Source organism: Vicugna pacos, unplaced genomic scaffold (assembly GCF_048564905.1).
Source record: "Vicugna pacos unplaced genomic scaffold, VicPac4 scaffold_143, whole genome shotgun sequence".
In the NCBI taxonomy this organism is placed as follows: Eukaryota; Metazoa; Chordata; class Mammalia; order Artiodactyla; family Camelidae; genus Vicugna; species Vicugna pacos.
Genome location: NW_027328823.1, coordinates 111,155 through 131,434, shown reverse-complemented (window position 1 = coordinate 131,434; position 20,280 = coordinate 111,155). Strand labels below are relative to the sequence as shown.

Here is a 20,280-nt window from a genome sequence, read left to right as displayed (position 1 = left end):
GTATTTAACACTTTTCCAATCATATAAAGATAACACGTTGCAGAATAGAAAATAACGTTTGTTTTGTTGGAGGTTTACAGGGATCTGACCCAGGGAGATAGCTGCAAGAACAAAGGATTCTAACAAGAAGGAATTCCTACACCAAGAAGTTTGCAAAAACCAAGCACATAGGAAAGCAGCCTGAATTCTGACTTGGGGAGATGGTTTTCCAGGACATTAGTTTGCCATCTAGGTCTACAGAAACTTGCTATTCCATGCCCCAACACTTGGTCTCCCAACTTACTGGCCTGTCCTGCACTGAGGAGAATGAATTTGGACTCAATAACACTTCTACCTACCTAGCAAGTTGGACACTGGGACTGAGGGCAGCTCTCCCACACACAGGGGCCTACGGTGAGCCCTTGATTATTCCCCGAGGTTGGGGTGTGGTTTACCCAGGAGGGATGGGGACTCTACACCAACACTCAGGCAGTCTGCTCCTTCTGGGGCTCTGACATTTTACCTCCCGCTCCCTGCCAGCCCAACATTTGGGACAGTGGAGCTAAGGCAGAGATCGTGCCTGCCTGTTTCCCAGCGTGTAAAAGGGGAATATGTACTCTTCCCAAGGTAGTTCTGAGAAACAACACCTGCGGGTGCTTGGTTCCCTGAGCAACAGTAAACCTAGCTCCTTGTGGGGGCAACGGGTATGATACCCGTAGGGTTTCTGCAGAGACCTTAGCTGGAGGGCTGGGCCAGGGACGTAAAAGATGAGCTGTGGGCAATGACGGGTAAGAGAAGGGTGTATAGGCAGGACTGCTGCCTCCTTCGGGGTGCCACAAGAGGTAAAACGCTTTCTCCCCATCTCTGTTACTCCCCTCCCAATTCCAGATAACTGCCTTCCCTCTGCTCCTCCTGTCCATGTGTCTCCCTCCACTTTTCCCCGCCTCCCCTCCTGCTCCCCTATTCTCCCTCCCTCGGTTCCCCTTCTCTCTCAGGACCCAGAGCGGATCGCTGGCCCTCCTGCGCATGCGCAGTTGCTGCCAGCTGGACCGCGGGTTGGAAGCTCCAGCTCCGAGCCGGGGATCGGCCCCAATGGCTTCTCAGCTCTGTCGCCCTGTAGGCCTTTGGCTACTGCCTGGGGCCGGGGCCTCTGGCTGTGGAAGTGCAAGGTGAGGGGATATCGGGAAAGGGGTGAGGCGGCTGCGGGAGGGCGGTCGGCGTGTCACAGCCCCCCAGGGCGCCAGTCAGCGTGTGTTCAGCTGGATTGCTCGGGCCAGACCCCTCTGCCCGCGCCACCTGCCCCGGCGCACCGGCCACAGCTGCCCAGGGCCAGGTGTGCCCCTGCCGCCTCTTGACCCAGCCGGGCTCCCCTCAGTCCGCGGCTGGCATCCGCTTCCCCTCTCCCGCCGGCGAGTCCTCCCCTCCCGGTCTTCCTCTCCTTGGCCGCCGACCCGTCCCCACCACTGGGCGGGCTGTGTCCCGGGCGGGCAGGGTCTGCACACCCGGACGGGGCGGGCGGCTTGGGCTGGGGCTGGGGCTGGCCTCCGAGCGGGGCTGCAGCCCGCGTCCCCCACCCCGCTCTCCCTGCCCCGCGACCCCGGGGCTGCCTTCCTCTCCCTTTCCCGATCCCTGAGGTCCAGATTAGCGGCGTGGGCGCTGCTCCCCAGGCTGAGAGCCCGCGGCTGTAACTCCCAGCTTCTCCTGGTGGAGTCGGGAAAAGGGAGCGGCAGTGCTGAGGGAGCTTCTGTCTCCTTGATCAGGATTTCTGCCCCAGGTAAGTACCTTGAACACTTTCAGGTGTTATGATGGCGGTGCTTGTTGATGTCACATGTTTTTATACTGAGAGGGATTACAGTGGTGAAAGCAGGGCTTGGTTCAGTTAAAAATGAGCTGAAGGCATGAGGCTGTCTCATCCTCCATCATTCACTCTCCCAGGGTGAAACGTGAGACCGTCGATCTTAAAAAGATACTTATAGTCCCTAACTAGTCCAGCCCAGCTACTGTGTGTTAACAGGAACAGCACAACCTGAGGCGTTGGAGACCCAGGGACATTGCACTCCTAAAGAGCTCCTGGCAAAATCTGGTTTGTTTTGGTTTTTTTTGTTTGTTTGTTTTAATTAAATTGTGGGACAGACTAGTAGTATAGAGGGAAAAATAATTGGCAAGAAGGATTTTTTCATATAACAGCTTTATTGTGATATTGTTCACACACCATGAAGTCCACCCACTTGAATGTTACAATTCAGCAGCTTTTAGCATATTCACATTTGTGCAACCATTATTATTCCAGAACGTTTTCATCACATCAGAAAGACCAGTTGAAATGCATGACCTATCCACCCCTTCCCAGTGGTGGTTCTAAAGAAGTTTCTTGGCTGTTCCTGACCATAAATTAACTTGTTACATTCCATGAAATATCTGGGAGGAATTCTAATCAGAATTGCAATGAATCTGTCTATCAAAGCAGGAAGAATTAATGTCTTTATGGCATAAACTTCTTCTACACATGAATATATCTGGGACCCTAACTTTTCATCTGTCCAGAGCCAGGCCTATGGGAAATCCTCATTAATTCTTGGGTTTGTGAATGATGAGATTCAATACATCATTAGATGGAACTGTAGCCTTTCACTGAAGAGAAAAGTAACCTCGTAGAAGCCAAGTGATTCTCTGATGGTTAGAATGAGAGACCGCCAGTGCTGGAGTATTCGAGTGGACTTGGTGCTTGCAGAGTTCTCCACCACCTACAGCTAAGGGGATTACCGTGTTCTTTTACTTTTTTTTTTATGGCGTTGCTTTTATTTTTACTTATTATATAAAATTATTTTTTATTGAAGTGCTGTAAATTTACCATGTTAGCTTCAGATGTACAGCAGAGATTCAGTTATAAGCTTATGCATATGTATATAAATGTTTTTCAGATTGTTTCTAGTACAACTCATTACAAGAAATTGAAAATAGTACCCTGTGCTATATAGTAGGTCCTTGTCATTTAGTTTATATTTATTAATGTGTATCTGTTAATCCTCCCTTTCCTGCCTGCTAACAACAGTTTGCTTTCTATGTCCATGAGTCTATTTCTAGCAGCACCGTTTTTGCTAGCAATATATGCTGGTTGGCTCTTTTCTGTTTCAGTAGTTCCATCTTATGTGTGGGCGTTTTTCTTCTGGTGGGCCTGTGTGTGGTTTGCACACGTGATAATAGAGATCTGTATTTGGGAGAACTCCAGGCCTCGTGTAGTCCCTCGTATGGAGCGCCCACTGAACTGATGCTTGAACTTGGAAAAAAACAGTAAATGTTGGAATTTCCACTATGGTTGAGACTTCCAGGTTTCTATAACCTCTTTAGCCCACCTAAATTTTGGCTGCACCCAATACTGGATAATTTGGTGGAACTTCATGGTATGGTGGTGTAGAGACAGGGCCTTGTATGCTTCTTCTCTTTCCTTTTTCTAACAATCATTTTCCTGGGCCTTCCAGGTACTCCCCCAGAAGGGCCCAGGGCTGGCTTGGTGCTGCACTGAGGCAATATTTGTTAATAAGTCCCTTTCCTCATCTCTTCTGAGCCTCCATTTCCTTCTCTACACAATGAGGGCTTAGACTAGATAAGTGCTTTTCAGTTTCTTTTAAAGCCATGTTTCCTTTGAGAAACAGAAAATTCAAATCTCTCCTCCCATCACAACCCTTTAGATTTTGACACGTCCTCCAAGGAGTCACATAGCTCTTTGTGGTAAATTGATGTGATTGTGATTCCACGTGGCACAGAAAAGACTCTTCAGAGATTTATTGCAGGGAGAGGGCAGGAAAGGGGCAGTATGTCACACTTTCTTGTGTGAGCACTGGAGCAAAGGCTTGGGTTTAAATACAGTGTCTGATGTGGCATCTCTCTAATCTTGCACAATGTGATAAACCTCTATCCCTAGTTTCTTAATGTGTCAAGTTGGGGTGGTAATGTTTTAAGGCTTTTGTGAAACATTATACACATAAGCCATTTGTGTCTCGGTAGATACAAGACCTGCTAGAGAGTCGGAATTTCTTTAAAAATACATATATATTGTCCACATCACTCTGTCTGTGTGTATTTTGAAGTTCCTGGAGGGTGAGGGTTGAGTGTAATGTCCATCGTGGGACAGGTGGCCCATGGGTCTGTGTGCCTCAGATTGCCCCCTCCTCCCCAGTCCTCTTCCTCTCAGTCCAGGATGAAGTTCCCTAGTAGATTTACACACAGGTCTTGTGGAAATGGCTTTTCATTTTATTGTTTCACCAAGGAGGGTTGCCATCATGATCTCTGTGGTCAGGTTTTGGTGACCTGAAGGCTATGCAATTGGGGATTTCTATTTTATAAAAAGAAAAAAAATTACAAATACAAAATTAGACCTAGGTTGGTGGCAGGGGCTTTTGAAAGTGGGGACCATTAGCTTTTTTAGCTTCAGGTGCAGTGGCCTCTGGCCACGAGGACACATCCTCATGCTCTGAATTTGGAGGGACCAGTGGGTTCAGTGGGAATATTTACTGAGTGCATCTCATGGGCTGCGCATTCTCTTATTTGTACTGTGTGTTCCTTATTTGAGATGGTGAGCTGATTTAAACTCAATAGCCTCTTTAAAATAATAGACTTTTTATTTTTAGATGTAATGTAGATTCCCATGTAGTTGTAAGAGATAATATGGAGAGGGCCTATGGACTCTTTGCCCAATTTTCTTTAATAGTTCCATCTTGCAAAGTTGGGGTACTATTCATTCGTGACTCACTAACCCTTTTAGGTTTGTGTTATTGCCCTCACTTCTATTTATGAATAAACTGGTGTTGAGAGAAGCACACAGGTCTGCCCAGGTCACCCACGTGGTTAGTGAAGATTTGGGTGGAACGTGGGCATGGCATTTCCAAGCAGTACCATTATGATGGTCTGTGGCAGGGAGCAGCATTCACTTTGCTTGTTTATTCATTCATTCAACAAACATTTATTGAATAAACTCTGTGGGTCAGATGCTTTCATAGGGTTATCTGATTCTTCAGCAGTATGGAGAATCAGGTAATGTTTTCTTTTTCTTTTTTTTTTTAATATGAGAAAAATATCTCTGAGAGGTTATAATCTCCCCAAAGGAAAAATAGCTCATAAATGAGGGATAGTACATTTGTACAGTTCCTTCTTCTTATGCAAATGGTACCCTAGGCATTTTACATTTGCAAACTTCCATAATCCAGATATATTCTTGTAAGGCAAGAAGTTTTTTTTTTAATTGAAGTATAGTCAAGTTTACAATGTTGTGTCAATTGCAAGGTGGTTTTTTTTTGAATTTTGAATGGAGAAAATATTTTTTGAGGGGGTTAATTAAGTTTATTTATTTGTTTCATTTTTCTAAAATGAGGTACTGAGGATTGAGCCTAGGTCCTTGAACATGCTAAGCACGTGCTCTACCACTGAACTGTACCCTCCTCCCCAAAGCAAGTTTTCTTACCCATTATTCTGCACCTTAGGAGTTCAAATAAATTGGCGTTGAAATCCAGATATTTTGATCCTACTATGGTTCTTTGCATTATATCCTGCTGAGGGGTGGGGAAGCAGTTCCTTTATTCATTCATTTATTCAGCAGTTTTGAGCACCGACTTTGCATCAGGGCCTGCCTAGGTGCTTGGAAACAGAAAACAAGAAATGATCCTTTTCTGCAGGGGATGGAAGCCTAGACCAAAAGCTGGGTAATGTGATCTGAGCTTCAGTAGCCATGTGCAGACGCTGAGGACAAACTTATCCCCGATTTGCTTGGACTTCCCTTGCCTTCTGGCTGGTGCACACCAGGTCGCCGCATCCCAGTGAGGCCCGCAGCCCACAGCACAGTATGTACATCGATTTACCCTCCCTTCTCGGCAGCGCCTGCAACATGAACGCCCCTGACTACATGCAGTGCGCTGAGGACCACCAGACTCTCCCGATTGTGGTCCAACCCGTGGGGATCATCTTAGAGAATTTCTTTTGCATCTATAATGGAATCTCCTTGGTGAGCCAGATCAGACCGTGCGGCTCCCAGTGGGCACTCTGTATCTACTATAGGTATCTCTATGCGCCCGAGAATGGATGGAGTGACTTCCAGACCCACCGCAATGTCATGGGCCTTGTCAACATTACTGACTGCCTCTTGGCCAAGACCTTCTAGAAGCTCCACGCACAGAGGAGCTGTATGGCACCACGCTCTACGACTCTCAGCTCTTTGTCTTTGTGCTGTATGGGGAGGTGGCCGAGCAGCCGCACACCGACGTGGCCTTCAATCTACGAGGACTGCAGGGTGGTGGAGAAGAGGATCGACGACTTCACTGAGTCACTCTTCATCTTGCCCAAGTCCAAGTGGCTGGATGGGGACCCCGAAAATTCTGGGGAGAAGACCCCCCTCCTCTACATCCTATTTGAGAAGGAGGACTTCGTGGGACTGGACACAGACAGCAGGCAAGTCAACCTGAAGGCCGGGCCACCCTGGCTGTGTGACAGATTGCTTCCCTACATCCAGAATGGGATCATCAAGGAGGAGGGCTTTCTTGTAGCCAAGGCGGGAAGGAGGTGTAGCCCGCCGGTTTTCAGACGTTTAAAACTAAATCCGCCTTTGTTTCAGAGAGATCCTTTTAGGGTTAGTGTGGACACTTACTCCCCTCTTTCAGCCAGGACACTTGGGGGGACCCCTGGAGTTGCTGTCCAATAGAGTAGCCACAGCTACTGTTGTTAGTAGTGCTGGGGAGGAGGCCGGTCTGAGCTGAGATGTGCTGTAGGTCAAATGCACATCAGACGCTGAAACTTGTCTAGTAAAAAGAATATAAACTATCTTGTTACTTTCTATATTGATTACACGTCAAAATGATAGTATTTTACATACAGTAGAATAAGTAAGGTCTGTTCTTAAAATCAGTTACTTGGTTTTTTTTGTTGTTGTTACATTTTAAACGTGGCAACTGAGAAACATTATTTACATGACTCTCATTTCATTCCTGTTGGACAGCCTGTCCTGGGACAGTTTCATCCCTTTGCTTATAAATGAGACTCTGAATCCCGAGACGCAGAACGAGGTGCTGGTTGAGCTCAGGGTGGAGCCGATGTCTCCTGCCTCCCAGGCCCAGCACCAGCACGGCTCAGGCCCTCTCCCCTGCCTGACAGCCACCATGCCAAGTTAGGGCATCAGAAACACTGCCAGGGGCTTCCGAATTAGCTCCTTACGCAGGGAAAGGCATGTCACGGTGTATGGGACACAGCAGGGAAAAATTCGTCCTCACTTTGTCCCTGTGATTAGGTCAAAGACCCCACTCTGCCTTGGAAGTGCAGATGATCTCTTCTGGGCTGCCTAACCCCTCACCCTCTACTATGTTTCCCTGTGTATCTTTCAAGCTGTCCCTCGGGCAGAAGAGGGTGAGACGTCTTTGCCGAGAGGTGGTCCCCCTTTACTGGGGAGAGTGAGGTGAGCTGTGTCCCCCCGGCCTACGGCCTCGGGCCTTGAGTCTGGAGAGCGCTCATGGCGGTCCCACAGGTGACGGTCGGAGGACATGGCACGTGCTGCCGGGCCCGCTGTGCAGGAGGGGCTCTGTGATTCTCTGTGATTCTAAGGTCAGATTCTACTTTCTTGTTGTTGGTAAGATGGAGGAGAAGATGCCAGAGAATTGATAAAAAGAAAATCCACACCAGTCCTGTGAATGACAGACACAGGGGATCCGTGTCCCACCTGCGTGTGGTGCCTGGCAGGCTCTGGAATAATTTTCACTTCCTCCCCGGACATTCCTCTATGGCTTAAGGAAGGGGAGAGGCATGTCGTGGCCATGATCTGTACTTGTCCTCACAGGGCCCTGTGATCTACATGCCCACACTACACTTCTGCTCCTTGGAGATGAGGTGTCAGGTTTAGGAAACTGGGCACTGCTGAGGGCATAGCTGCCAGAACCGTGCTACACCAAGGCTGGCTCCGTTCACCTCACCTGTCACCTCCTGTTGAGTCCTAAGGCGTCATTCAAGGTAGGTGCATCGGTGCAATGAAAGCAGGGACCTCCTTCACCCCCTGGACAGACTGGTGGGTGATCAGTGGAAGCCTGGAGCCCTGCCCCAGCCCCACGCCAGTGCCTCCTATTTTGTCATAGGAGGCACTGGTGACATTTTTGCTCAGCAACTGCTTGGCTCTGATTCTGCAGAGCCAACAGAGAATGCCAGCTTGTTTTTGCCTTTTGAAGTCTGCCCTTGGGATTTGGCGGAGTAGCTGGATGTGTGCTTAGCCCATAGTGGTTGACACTGTCACCATTGTTTACCCAGAACCTCGTGTACCAGGCATGGCTGCCGGCATCAAAATACAGCAGCACATTAAACCTCCCTCCTGGTGGGTCTGTCTGTTCTGGTACCATAAGGGCTCAGCCAGCATCTGAACGTCAGTGAGATAACGTGGCCAGTGAGCTCGGGTCAAGCACGTTCTCCTCCAGTGACTTTTACTCCATTGTTGCTTTTACTATTACACAGTCATTAATTTTTTAAACAATGCTTTGGTTCAGGAGCAGAACCTAATTCTCCCCTGTTCCTCTTGGTGGGAGTGAGTAAAGTTGTCCAGCTTGAAATGCGACCACATTTTGTAGCTCAAAAGCTGTCTACACGCATCTAGGTGAAGTTTTGGTTTGGGGCGCTGACCACGTTGGGGTCCCCCGGCAGCATCGCTCCCCTCAGGCCCCTGCCTTCCCTGGATCAGGAGGTGAGGGTGGGTCTCACCGTCCCCGCGTCCCTGTCCTCATCACACTCACGTAATTTCTTGTAAATGCTGTCAAAGTCATTTTTGTTCTCGTGTGTTTCTAATTTTGGCTGTTCCTCTATTCCTTTTTCTATTTTCCTTTATCCCTTATACCACCCCGTGAGCATGTTGTTCGGTCTGAAAATGTGGGCTGTGCACACCCTGCATTGGAATAGCCAGATCGCCCTCTGTGCCGTCTCCATCGCTATAAAAAGCAAAAACTTAACAGTTGCCATGATTCGTATATTATCCTAGTCATCTTATTTTCTACTTTTTTGGAATTTTTGCTATGTTAGCACATCACCCACTGGAGTTTGATATATGTTAAAGTCCTTGCTTTGAGGAACCTATTAGTTCGTCCTTATATTTGGTAACAAATGCTCTCTTACTAATTTTGTTTATTTGTTTTGAAGAAGTGAGATGCGAATTGATTTAGGCGGCTGCTGAGGGATGTTTTTCATGGAGTATTTAAACTTGGAAAGTCAAAATCTGCAGCACCTTGCTTGATTCTGGCTTTTACACAAACGTGCTCGGCACACGGTTCCTGGCTGTCGCTGTGTGACGTGCGTGACGGCGCTTCCTGGCCGGCGGTCACTGGTGAGGAAGTGGCCGGCTCGGGGGTGAGCAGCTGCAGGGGACGCTGTTGGAGGAAGCAGTCACCGGTTTTTTGTTTTTTGGTTTTTTTTTTTGCATTCACCTTCCCAGTGCCATTTACTTTACTTTGCATTCATAGAGGGGCAGGAGCGGGCCTAAAACCATGCCACTCTTTTGTTCCCTTTATGAGGCTGGTTTTTCTAAGTATCAGGAAAACATTGCCTTGTCCTAAGGAGCTGGTTCACTTGGATCTGGTGGACACAGGGACCCCTAAATGGGACCATAGCTTCCTCTCTGCTTCAGCCAGTGGGCATTCAGAGCCGGGTCTGTGGTTTGCCTCAGCAGCCGTGCAGGCCTCCCTGCACCGGCCTTTACTTTTACCCCTTTTTGGCAGTAAATAGCTGACTCTGTGTCTGTTGCAGCTGATGTCCACCACTGACGGCCGTGTGGTTATTTTGCGGTAGTGAGTCTCCAACACCCCTGTCAGCCGTGAAGGGACCTTGCATTCTCACACCGACCCTGGTTCATCTCACCCAGGGAAAGGGCTTGGCCACCACCGTCATGCTGGACATGAGGCCTTGTTTCTCCTTTCATGCTCTGGTCCAAATGTGGACACTTCATCCTTCACTGACTTGGTCTCGCTTGAGACAGTCCAGACTTTCTGAAAGAGTCCATCACATTCTGGGGGGGAACAGAACAGAAGTAAGGGTCGCAAGTAGGAATCTAGGCTGTCTGGGTTGGCAAATGCAGGCTGGGATCTGTGATGGCCGGTCTGTGCCCTGGAAACTGGCCTTTCCCGTGGCTCCCGAGAGAAAAGGGGTCAGAACGAGAACAGACTTGCCTGGGTTGCCACCATCCTCATCTGCTCACTGACAGGAGTGTCAGCTAACTAGGAGCTCCCCCAGACCTCGGGCCCTTCAAACCTCAGATCACGGGAGATCCTTGAGTCCCTTCTTCTGGTCCTTCTTTGTGAGAATCCAGTGCCTTCTGAGGTGACTGGCAGCAGGAGATGCCTCCCCCTCCAGGGAACTCCCTTCGGAGGACTGTGACTCAGTGCACCTTGCTGTGAGCTTGTGGGTTTCCATCGTACTCCCTGCAGAACCAGACTTGAGACTGGCTTAGCGACAGAAATAACAAGACTGATTCCAGGGCAGGGCCAGGTGGAGGGAACAGTGGAAATTGAATGTGACCTCAAACACCTAGGTGGGTGCTGGGGCTGTTACTAAAATGGGGAGCCTGGGAGGTACCTGCCAGGAATCGAAGTCTAGAGTAAATGGTGGACATAAGGCCTTTTTTTTTTTGACATATGGCATTTTTAAGATGCCATTTGTCATCCAAGTTAGGACTTCCAAGAGGCACTCGTGTCTATGAGCCTGGGGCTCAGGTGAAGGAGCTGGACTAGAGATACACATTGGGATTCGTCATTCTTAGCTGGTGTTCACAGCCGTGCAAGTGGATCAGCTCATCTCAAGAGGTGCAGACTGTGTCTGAGGGGGGGCAGGGCTGTGTCTGGTTTGGAGGAAAGCCCGGACCATGCAGCTTTGGTGTGTCAGACAGCGGCGTTTGTGATTTTCAGAGCAATGGCATTTATCCTTAAGGTTCTGGGGGGTGGGCAGGCCCACCCAGGAAGAAATCTGAAGAGAGGGTTTTGGCCACGTGTGCACGTCTTGGGACGATCCAGAGGCTGCAGGGTCCAGAAGGGGAAACTCCTCAGAAGCTGGAGTCGGAGTGGGGAGTTGGGAGAATGTAGTCACACTCTCCTGTGATGAAGGGAGGCAGGCCTAGGGAGTCCGCACCCTAGCGGACTCTCTTTCCCACGAACAAAAGGCAATCAGACAGAAGATTTGAGGTAAGAAGGGATGGGCGTTGGGAGAGGAGCCAACCTGGAGAACGGTGGTTGAACAATTCTTGAATAGTCTCCCTGAAACATAGAGTTAAAAAAACCCAGACTCTTAAGAATATTGATAGTGACTGGGGAGGAGGCAGTTGTTTTTCTGACCTCCTAAGGGTAAGGTATGTATCCGGGGATATACAGAAGAATCGGGCAGTCTGTTCCTGGGGCTTCACCCTTACCAGGGGGAACAGTGCAAGTTTAAAGGGGGAGAAGGGCAGCGGAGGGAAACTAGCCAGGCCCCGTGTCACGTACCAGTCGGCCGCCCTACTTGCGTGTTGCATTCACATCCATGCCTCCCAAGTGGGCGGTGGCAGCCCCGTTTTGAAGATTGGGAAGCCTCCTCAGAGGTTTAAGGAATTGGTTCATTTAGCAGCTAGTAAATGCTGTAGCAGGATTCCAGCAGGGCCTTGTCAGACTTCAAGGGCATGTTCTCTCTACTAATTCCGGTTGTACCTGAAATGGTGAAGTGAGTCAGTTTCGGAGCCTTTCAGAGAAAGTACGCTTTAAGTGCCTCAGGACTGTTGCACAAAGCTCAGTGTTCTTTCATGGTTCGGAACCACCGCAGTGCTTTTTGCCCCACAGATGTAAGGTCTTACTCCTTTGACGATGGCGTGGTTGTAAATGACATACAGGTGCAAAACCACACTTAGCAGCTTCTGAAGGGAAACTCTCCTGTTCTCCCTTGATCGGCTTTCTTCCACGGGATGTAACTGTGCTGCAGCTAAGGCCTGAGCTTTCCGTATAGAGTGAGGGTTTGATATCCAAATTTAGCATAAAACAGTCAGATGGAGAAAATCGAAGATGACAATATATTTTGGGGTTTCATTAGACAAGACATACTATCTGTTAATGGCTCATAAAGCTAATGAGATTGAGTACAGAACATTTCATTTCTTATTTTCTACTGAGAGCTGTCTTCCAACATAAGGTTCTCTGCTTTGGAACTTCAGCTCAGCCACTAGGGCGCCTGTCATTTTGTTGGTGTGATTGCATTTACACAGTGCATGTAATCTGGGCTTCCTTAGCCCCAAACACTCCAGTGCAGAATCATAGGCTGTAGCCATCACTTAGTTATACAAATACTTCTAAAACTATATGATACCAAAAAAATAAATAAATAAAAATAAAGAGAGAGAGGGAGATTGCCTTTATCAAAGTTCCTTTGGATTTTAACTGCAAAGTGTTGTTGAGCAGCTCTGGTTTCCTTTGGATATGAATATATACATTTCTTTGCATGTAACTTGGATTTCAGGCTTGAACACCAAGCTCTTGTTTTCCATGAGCCACAAAAATCATAGCCAAATGACACACGTATGAAACAGTTTATTCTTTTTATCTGAGACAGAATCCTTGAATTTGGGACTTGAGCTGCGACTTTCCTGTTTGCTCTTCCCACCCCTCTTGTCACCTCACTCCTTTTTCCCACGTGGCCTCCAAGAGGTCATGGTCTCATAGGAGCAGGTGGACAAATACCAGTTGGTCGCCAAGCAGTGCTGCTGTAGATGGAGCCAGCCAAGAGCTAAAGGACATCATCAGGGAGGACTTCCTGGAAGAAATTGGCTCTACATTCAGTTCTGAGGACAGAGTAAGAGTCAGCCAGGGGAAGGAATCAAGAGGGTGACTCAGGTGGCAGGAGCAGCCTGGGTAGAGGCCTGGAGGCTTGTGGGGTGAGGACTCGGGGAGACTGCCCTGTGTGGTCCAGGGTGGTGGGTGACCCTGCTTTGAAGGACACTGGAGAGGGCCTAGGGGTGGAGGGCTTTGGAGGAGCTTGGTTTTTACTAGAACTGACACAGAAGAGGCAGTGAAGGGTGTCAGCAGGAAGTGACCCTTAGGAGAGCAGCTCTGCCTGTCCTTTTGAGTCCCACCCCTTCATTCTTTTATTCACAACACACGCAATTCTGAGTGTCTAGGGGAGAGGGGGTGGACCCACAGTAGTAAGCAAAATGTACTTGCTTCTTGAGAGCTTAGCAGTGTCAGAAGTTGACTTAGATTAAAATGTTTTATTAACACAGCAGGGCACCTAATCCAAAGTGCGGAGGTTGGAGGGAAGGAAGACTTCCTTGACAAACAGTTAAAATGAGCCTGGAGGCTAGTGGGAAGTAGCAGCAGGTCACGGGGCCCCTGAGGTCACTGGGGACCTGGTACTGAGGTGAGGATGGACAAGCAGGGTCGGGGGTGGGGCTAGAACTCTACCAGGGAGCCTCTGATGGGTTTGAAGTGGGGGAGATGTAATCAAATTTGTGCTTTGGGAAGGCTGCCTTGGCTGTGTGTGTGTGTGTGTGTGTGTGTGTGTGTGTAGCGGGGAAGAGGGGGAGGGTGTCACCAACTGGGAGGGTCATTAGAAGACCATTCACAGGCTCGGAGGCCACCAGTGGGAGAGGGGCGTCGGGACTGCTTGGGGACCGCAGGGGCAGAGTGGATGCCGGGTTTCCTTGTGTGGAGGGCTTGTTAGCGGGGTCGCTCTAGCGACACCTTGTGGCTGGAAGTAAACAGATGGAGGCCGCCAGGTGGACTTACCTCTTCTCTCCTTCCCTGCCTTGTGTGATGATCTTAGCTCTGCCAACATATGGAACAGAAGAGCTAAGTTCCAGAGTAGCCCAGGACTTTGCTGGGCTCGTTCAAGTGAGAGCAGATAGGATTTAGGCTTGTGTTGAGATCTGTAAGTTAACTTAGCTAGAAACGTCCTGTCTTTTGGATTTTCATAGGGGTAGTAATTCTTGATAAAGATTGCTTTCTTGGTGAGAGGAAATTTAATACAACTGATGTCTTTCTCAAAAAATATCTTATCTTTTAAGAAATTTAATATTCAAAATAATAGGAATATTTTAAAATGATAAACTAAGGCTTTCGTGTAGTTTCTTTGGTTTCTGAGTTGATGTGTAGGTAGACCCTTTGCATTACATAATAGCACATCTTTGACAGTATTTAAAGAGCTGTTAGTGAGCGCCCCCAATTTGAAAGCATCATTAAAGCTTGCTCTGAAATAGTGAAGTCATATAGGTCTTGTTTGCAGAAGCCAGATATTTGGTTTATAATCTGCAGCATAGCTCCCTTTATAAAATAATAATAGATTCAAAATTAACAAAGTGGAAAATAATTGATTTTTTTTAAAAAATGAAACATAAACTTTCTTGTGCTATTGTTGCAACTGGAAATTTTGAAAAGAAAAATCCTATTGTAATATCATCTAAGTGAAATACATATATGTCTGTCACATTTGAATAGTAACTGCACAGTGGTTTTTGAAGTCAGGATCATTCCAGCTCAGATACTGGCAGTGATGGTGGCTGGTTTTCAATGGAAGAGCCTAAATTTGCTTTCTTAGCTTTATTCTTTTCTTTTCTTATATTTTCTTTTCTTTTCTTTTCTTCTGTTTTCTTTTCTTTTCTCTCTCTCTCTTTTTTTTTTTTTTGGGGGGGGTAGTGCGAGGGTTGAGTAGTGCTGTGCCAGCATGATTTGGGGGCAATTTGTGGGCAGATGTCGTGCAGCAGCAGTGAGATATTTCCATGCATTTTACTTTCCGGACATCACCAGGGAACATGTGTGGTTTGTGCCTGCAGGATGGGATGCTGCAGGACTCCCTGGTCCATCAATGTTATGTCTTGGAGCTGCTCCGGTCAGTGAATGATTTTCTGTGGCTTGGAGCTAATGTGGTCTGATGCAGATGATCAGATGTGTAACTAAAGTACTGTTACTTGAAATAAGAGAAAAGCTAGCAAAAATGTCTCTAAAATACAGGATGAGGGAGGAGAATTGGCTGAGCTGCTTGCAGTGGGGATATTCTTAGGTGACTCCCTCACTGTGTCTCCTGTCACTATCCCCCACAGCCCTGCATGGCAGTCCTACTGAAGCAACCATTCACTTTCTCAGAAACGCGCTGAATTTCCTTGTGCCTCTGATTGTTCACTTTTTTTTTTGAAAGCACATCTTGCCCTTTGCTTAAATGCCATCCCTGCTAGCCACCACTTACACTCATTCTTCTGGACCTCATCCATATATAGCTGCTGAATGAAAGAACAAAATGTAGTATCTCCATTTAGTGGAATATTATTCAGACATAAGAGTGAATAAAAAAGAAAAAATAAATAAAGGGGAATATGAAAAAAGCCATCTGCTCTGGGTAGTCCACCCTGACTGCTCAACCCGGACTTTTCCCTTTGAAACCCCATCCCTTATACCCCACTCTACTATTTTTGATAGTATTTACCACCTTCTAATAAAGTTTAACATTTTCAAAAAAAAAGAGACATGCTGATACCACTTCAACATGGGAAAGCCTTGATAACAGCACGTTAACTGAAAGGAACCAGACACAAACAGCCACATATTGTTGATTTCAGTGATCTTAGAAATGCCCAGAATTGGCTCATGCAGTGGCAGAGAGCAGATGATGGTTGCAAGGGGCTGGGTGGAGGGGGGTTGTGGAGTGACTGCTAGTGACAGGGGTGTTCTATTGGGGTGATGAAGTGTTCTGGAAATAGATGGTGGTGAGGGCTGCACAACCGTGAGTGTGCAGAAGACTGCTGAGCGCTGTCTCTGGGAGTGCTTGTTGTTGGGGCGGCTTTATTTTGTTCTCATCCTGTAATGTGAAGGGTCATCTTGTGCTGAGACCATTCAACTCCTGTGAGTGGTAAGGCTAAGAGACTTTGCAGAGTCATGTTTCTTTTTTCCCCCTTGCTGAGTGTAGGCAAAAATGGTTTAAGCCTGAGAAAGTGCTCCATATGCAGAAATGTCTTTCAGTTTTGGCTGGTGTAAAAATCTTGTGAGCTTTTTAATCATTTAGGACAGTCTGTAGGGGGAAACAGCCTGTGAAGCCTGGGTGAGACTTGGAAGAGCCGCGCTACCCTCCCAGACACGGGTGGGGATTTCACCCCCATTCAGGCAGTGAAGGGCCAAGACCCGTGAGAGGAGTTGACAGTCATGAATATTTATGTGTATCCGCTGCTTCATCTTGGATATTAATTTCTAGCTGAGTCATTTTGTGGCGGCAGCCTCATCCTACATCAGGAATTTATAGTATCTGCTCTTTGAGGTGAAGAGCTGACAGACTTGATTATTTAACAGTCTATCTTGTATTGATATCTCAGATTCCTTTGTCAATCGCAAAACAGCAGAAATACAGACGTCCTTTAATGCCGATGTGATCTGGAGCAGGTTTAGTTTCTGTACCTCAGTGACCTTATCTGCGTGTGGGGAAGATGATAACAGTGCTTCCCTCAGAGGGGCTGGTGAGAGGAGACTGAGAAGCATAAATGGAAGACTTACACGAGATGCTCATGAATGACAAAATTTAGTGCTCTCAGCCTGGTGAGGCCTCAGGGGCAGAGATGTCAGAACAGAGCAGTCCTAGCCAGAGTTCGATCCGCATTGTCAGGTTTTATGATCACTATCACCACTGTGGGTTATCAGGTAGTTTTAAGACTTGGTAATATGAATTCATGAATAATGTTAAAGACTAGACAACTCAGATCCGGTTTACATAGTTCTCAAGATTTCCTGTGAGAAATGGATATTTTTTCCCCATCTTAAATCTGAGTGGATTCTCTAAAAAAATTCTGTAGTCCTCCATCTTTTTCCTTTAATTCTCCTTTTTTTTAAATAAAAGTTTTTAAATGGAGTTACTGGGGACTGAACTGAGGGCCTCATGCGTGCTGAGCACATACTCTCTCAACTGAGGTATACTCTCCCCCATAATTTTTTTAAACTTTACTTTCTTAGTATTCAGAGGTTAGAGGCCTCTAATTCTTTTTTTGGAGACTTGTCCATAAACCGGTAAATCTAAAATTAATGGACAAAATTTGGTTTATTAAAAAAATCATTAGAACTTTTATCAATCCATTCAAAAGGAAATGCTTATTGAGTTAAAATGTTTCTCCTTTATGGTGATTTCTAATTTTTGGTCTAGCTTAACTTATTAAAAGTAATCCTCATCATCATAATGACCAAGCTTGCTGTGAGTGGACACCTACCAAAGGCTAAACTGTTTTTCTCATGTTTTACTTCAAAGCAGGTGTTTGACGGTAGGTATCAATGTCTCCTTTTTGCAGCTGAGGGATTGAGAGGTGGGCAGCTTGTCCCAAATCAAACGCAGCTGGCGGTGCCTAGCTCGGTGCTGGAATCCAGGCTGCACAGGATGCATTCTCAATTTCTCCTCTGATCAGCCTCCCGTTGAGTGGTTTCCCGAACTCCTGTGAGTCCATAAATGACCGATTTTGGCGATCTCAGCCTGATGAGGCCTTCAAAGGAGAGACACCAGTGAGAATGTGAGACAGAGCGGCATAAATTAAAATTGTACATTTTCACAAATGTTGCATTCTCAGGTAATGACTTAAATAGTTTATGTTTTCTTTATATTAGTGCTATGTAAGCACTAAAAACAAAACATTAAAAATGATTATAGTGCAAAATAGGAGTGGGCTTTGAAAGTCCAATCATTGCTAATGATGTTGCTTGTTTTTCTCTAGTGGTGTTTATTGACAGAATAATTTACAATGACTGAATTTGTTTTATGTATGTAGTCTTAGTATGGAGGAAAAGTTTGTCAGTGCATATTGAAAGTAAAATCTTTACTCTTTTCTTTCCTGATGATAAATATGTACGTTGTTTCCATGGCTTAAGTATATTTCCTCATTTGTGAAATTTGAGTGATGCCATTTACCATGTCTGACTGTGAGAGGTAGACGCCTTGTATACAAAGCATCCAAGAGCTGCTTAGTAAAAATGTGCTGTCACAATGACAGATAGTTTAGAAGGATCAACTGTGAATACTAAAGAGGGTGGCTTGTTTCTGATGCATATTCAATATGGATATATATGAATATGGCTTAAAGTAACAAGGATTCAGGGTTTTGTGTGTGTGTGTGCGTGCAGTATGAAGTTTTAATGAAATCTGTATCATTCTATTGAGACAGGGACTAGTTAAATTGACTTAAGCAGACGACCTTGAAGATTATTTACACAGAATGTGTATTGTTACAACTCAGTGTTCATGCTGCCGTGTAACTATACACTCAGACATTTAAATTCGTAGGACTCTGACCAGAAGCATTAAGTTTAGAAAAATCCACATTGATCATTTTCAGGGAATAAGCTTCTCTCTTTTGTGATTAAAGAAAATTTTGATTTATTTTTCTGCACTCTTAATAGGTTTTAAAATATCAAAACATTGATTTGACATGTCAGCTTTTTTAATAGAAAAAAGCTCATGCTGTTTTAATATGTAAATAAATGTTTTTGTATTTCAATACACTTCTATGATTTCCTGGCTCTTTGAGAAGTATTTTGCAAGATACTTAGATTACCTCCTGTTGGAAAAATACAGACATGACTTTTATGAATATAGGCCTAGTACAGGTCTGTTGGTTTTTGCTACAGTGCAAGACATGAGGACTAGGAGAGCAGTATGTGCTACATAAGCTTTTAGTTATCTGATTCTTGTTTCTGATCCACAGGCAATTTTTGTGTTGCACCTTTCCAGGCAACCAGGAAGGCCTTTTAAGCCATAGGTGGCGCTGTTACACCTTCTTACAGTCTTAACTTTCCTGTTTGTAAAGGAAGTCTTAAACAACGTTTTTTTTTTTTTTTGATTCCTTTGCTTAGTGCTTCAGGGTAGCACAATGTCCATTATGTCTGACTACCTGGAACTATTATTCTGCTTATGTCTTAGTTTTATTCTATCATCTCGCTGTGAACATTTCAGACTTCCTGTGCAAACAGTTGCAACATCGGACTTTTCTTGCAGTGTTAGAAACCAGTGAGCCGGGATTTTATAAAAGAGCTAGAAGCGGCCTCTGGAGCACCTTAAAGCTGAAAAGTGTACTGAGTTCCCTAAGTATTATCCCCACCGCTGTGTGTCAATGGGTGGTAGGAGATTTGGTACATATACAAAGGGGTGTGGTGTTTTGACTTGGGTTTGCGTGCACGCGCTGCCACTGAGCTACGTGATCCTGAGTCAGTTCTTTCTGAGTTTTTCCCTCGTCTGTGAGATGGGGACACTCATTTCTGCTTTGTAGAATTGTGAGAATTAGAAATTATGTAAAGTGTTTAGCACAGTGTGTATGACAAGAGGGCTCATAATCTTAACTGCTGTTTGGTGTGAAGCCATCATTTGATAGTCTTTGGCAATTACTGAGAAACAGGAAAATAAGAAAAGCTGGTTTTATGATGAAAGATATTTGAGGAGGTTCCATAGTTCCTATACACATAATTTAGCATCAGCAGAGTCAGGACAGTTACACAGTCGCCCTGAACCAATGTTAAGCCACAGAATTTTTGTTACTTCATATATGTTGGGGCTTAAGGGGACCCAATACTTATACACATGTTGTGTCCAGCAGCCAACTGAGAGATGACAAAGAAGAACAGGCAGGCGATAAATGTCTCCTTTATTACTGATGAAGCCACGTTCTCCATGAAATTCAGGGCTGTGGGAGAGTGAGTGTCATGACACTATGTCCCAGAATTAGAGACTTATGCAGTCCCAGGTAACTCTGGTCCACAGCGAGCATTCCCTTGAGAGATTCTGACCCATAATGCACAGGACTGTCTTGCCATGGAACTGAGCATCCTGGCTGCTTCCTAAGGGTGGCCAACACTGGAGGGGAAGGAAAGCTTTCATATGCCCTGCTTGTCTCCCCGGACTCACACCTCAATCTGTTAGTGTGAGGAGGGCTAGCCGTGGGCCAGTGGTCAGGAGTGTGAAGGGAGAAGCAGTCTCCCATGGACCAGAGGAGTGGGGAGGAGGGAATCCCCCCTCAGTTTAAACAGGTGGTGGCTTGAAACAGAAGGGTGCTCCTCAAGAGTTTATAAGAGGGGAAATAAGGATTTCCTTTGGGACTCAGAATAGTCATGAAACACAGAAGATGATTAGATGGGAGACTTGTAAATCACTTTCTTATTAAATTGAAATTTGTTGGGCACCAAAAATGTGCTACATTCTTTTCTGAGAGTTTTACAGAAATGAATCCTCCAATTTTCACAACAAGTGAGTAAGAAAGATTTGATTGTTATCCCAGGTTTACAGTGTGGAAATTGAGGCACACAGAGGGTAAGTAATTTGGCCAAGGTAACAGAGCTA

At 46.1% G+C, this 20,280-nt stretch overlaps 1 protein-coding gene across 1 annotated transcript in view; it reads left to right on the top strand.

The window, feature by feature from the left end:
• The first annotated feature begins 957 nt into the window (after positions 1-957).
• Positions 958-20,280, top strand: part of LOC140695116 (uncharacterized) — a 66,235-nt gene continuing 46,912 nt past the window's right edge. The window contains exons 1-2 of the mRNA XM_072958021.1: positions 958-1,148; positions 1,614-1,753. The gene's annotated coding sequence lies outside the window, so the exon portion shown is untranslated. The remainder of the gene's footprint in view (positions 1,149-1,613; positions 1,754-20,280) is intronic.